The sequence below is a fragment of the Sycon ciliatum genome, chromosome 13 (genome assembly GCF_964019385.1).
Source record: "Sycon ciliatum chromosome 13, ocSycCili1.1, whole genome shotgun sequence".
In the NCBI taxonomy this organism is placed as follows: Eukaryota; Metazoa; Porifera; class Calcarea; order Leucosolenida; family Sycettidae; genus Sycon; species Sycon ciliatum.
In genome coordinates, this window is record NC_088655.1 from 5,222,023 (window position 1) to 5,224,535 (window position 2,513).

The 2,513-nt window shown below is 43.5% G+C and overlaps 1 long non-coding RNA gene across 1 annotated transcript; it reads left to right on the top strand.

The window, feature by feature from the left end:
* Positions 1–777: 777 nt before the first annotated feature.
* On the top strand, positions 778–2,135 carry LOC135829778 (uncharacterized). The gene is made up of 3 exons (XR_010555917.1): positions 778–1,054; positions 1,154–1,314; positions 1,851–2,135. It is a non-coding gene; the product is annotated as an uncharacterized LOC135829778 (long non-coding RNA).
* The last annotated feature ends 378 nt before the right edge of the window (positions 2,136–2,513 follow it).

Consider the following 2,513-nt stretch of genomic DNA (forward strand, 5'->3'; position numbering starts at 1 on the left):
TCAAGTAATGTTGGGAGCACTTTTTAGATTGAATAAATTCGAATAATTGAATACTGTATTTCCTCTATTATAAGTCGCAACCCATTTTCAGGTCTGAGCCAAATTGTTTCGATACATTCACATAAGTAAAAAAGTCACACTCCATTGTAAGTCTTCTTTGCCCTTGAAGTTCAGTGTAAAAAGGTGCAACTTACATTCGGGAAATACGGTATTCGAATGTTTGTTACATTCCTAATACGGGTAGATGTCTTCACCTTTCAATCTACATATAGGTGTTCATTTGTTTCTTGTACTTCAAAGTAGGCTAGTAGAAGTCAGAAAGCGATAGAGCTGTGGGATTTTAGTGTGCGGGTAGCCAAAAGCTGAGCCGTTTCAACAAAATGGCAAAGACATAGGATAAACAGACTGCGAATCAAGGACCTGCCGAAGTCGGTAGATCTGCATTCTTGCACTTTCGTCCACCGCAGACAACTTTCCTTCAGCTGTGCTTGGCCTCAGTATAGAGGCTATTTGCTTACACCATCAGCTGAACCGCTTTGTGTGCAGTGTAAAAGCTCATCTCATTCATGCTGTATACGTAGCGCGAATCCACAGGCTGTCCACCATGGTCTCTTTTGCAATTTTGCACAACCCCTATGGGGCTGTTAAGTGATGACGTCACAGTTCCTTCGATACGCATAACAACGATCCCCACTGGGGACAAACAAAAGTAGCGTCGTCTCCACCGAAACAGTTGTCAGTGGCAACATATAGGAATCGTGTACATTTCTTCGTTTCTTCTTTGCTGTTTTCAGTGAGTGTTTTGTTTTCTCTTTGTCCTTTATCTCGACGATGTTGTCGTGCTCATTACCTTACTGAGACGTCTCTTGTGACTGTAGCCAGTGTCACGGAGGATTTTATTGGCGTGACAAGGTAGATCGCCGAGATCGAGCGTGAAAAACGCTCTGCATTAGTAGCTCCTGTAGAATGTTTTCTGGGTTGGCGTATCCATGGTCAACAAAACCAAGGTGCAAGACAGCATGAGAGATCGTGTAAACGATGTGAACTCCAAAAGGTAAGCTCCTGAACAAGTGGAAAGATATGGGTATTTACTATTTACAAACTCTCTCTTCATCCGTCGATTGCCGCTATGCATTGCATTTTGTCTTCACAGATAATCTGGCCAAATTTATTGTAACTAGAGAGTGCAATCGTGCTTGGGGCCCATCCCAATGTCATCACATGGCTGTGGTGACTAGTCTATATCTGGGAGAATTTTTCCTCGACTGATACGGAGTGCAGGTGGATCGATTATGAGAAATGCGAACATGTGAAGTAAGTAATTAGTTGTGTCGAAGAAATGTGCAATAAAATAAAATTTACTTTACACTCAAACATACACTGTAGATGTACATGTAACATCATGATAATGATTCCATCTTCATTGTCCCGCAGCTGGTACACCATACGCACCGAATACATGGTGTGTGTGTGTGTGTGTGTGTGTGCGCGCGCACATGTACATGCACACACTCTCATGCGTGGCCGAGTCGGCCAGATGAACAGACCATGCATTTGCACGAGGTGTCCGTAATGTCATTGGAACGCTGTACTTTATGACTTTATTCCAAAAGAGTATGTCTTGCCCCTGACGAATGGAGTTGTGTCTGTGCTCAGCGGGTATCGGGCTATAACGCAACACTGCAATCAGCGCTGCAATTAAAAGAGCACTGCATGGATTATTTTGACTAACTTCCTTTGCGTTTACTTGGTTGAGCCCGTGGTTTCATTTCTGTGTTCTGTCATGATTGGCCTCTGGAAATAATCAGAGTGGATGTCATTTTGCCATATATGTGTGCCCTGCGCGACAGGTTCAAGGCTAGATGCACTTCACATTCGGCGGGCGATCTCAGCGTCTGGGACCTGATGAAGTCTTGGTTGAATGATTATTCAAGCCTGATACTACTCGACACACCAATGTTCATGTCTATGTAATTTTTTCAGAGCTGCACTATTTACGTGTTGATGCTTACTTCGGTGTTAGCGTGTTTCCCCCGGATTGTTTCTATCATCATGATCGTGTGTTCTTGGGCTGAGCGAGCACATGCACAAGTGTGCAGCTATAACCCTGTGTATCTGTGGTTACACTTTGTTCTGCAATGCATGTACCTTGTAACATTATGTGCTTGCACTGTTTTTTTCTGGCCTGCGTATTTCAGGACTATTCAGTGCATTAGACCCAGGTTTGTTTGGTTGCCGGATGATCCCTTGTTGCGTCGCTCTGTATTTGTATTCAGCAATTTTTGGGCTTGAGAATTGAGCTATTGTGTGGTTCCCAATATGAAAACATCATGCTGGTGCTCTGTGTTTCGATTATTGACTGTCGGAGCAGTCATGCATTTATTAGCAGAACGGTCAATACTGTAGTCTATTCACGTGTTTGTCTTTTTTGTGTTTTCGCCGGGGGTATTAGAGAGGTTCCGCACTACGTAAAGTTGAGCAACTTTACGTTAGTGGGTGGGAAAAACCCGTGA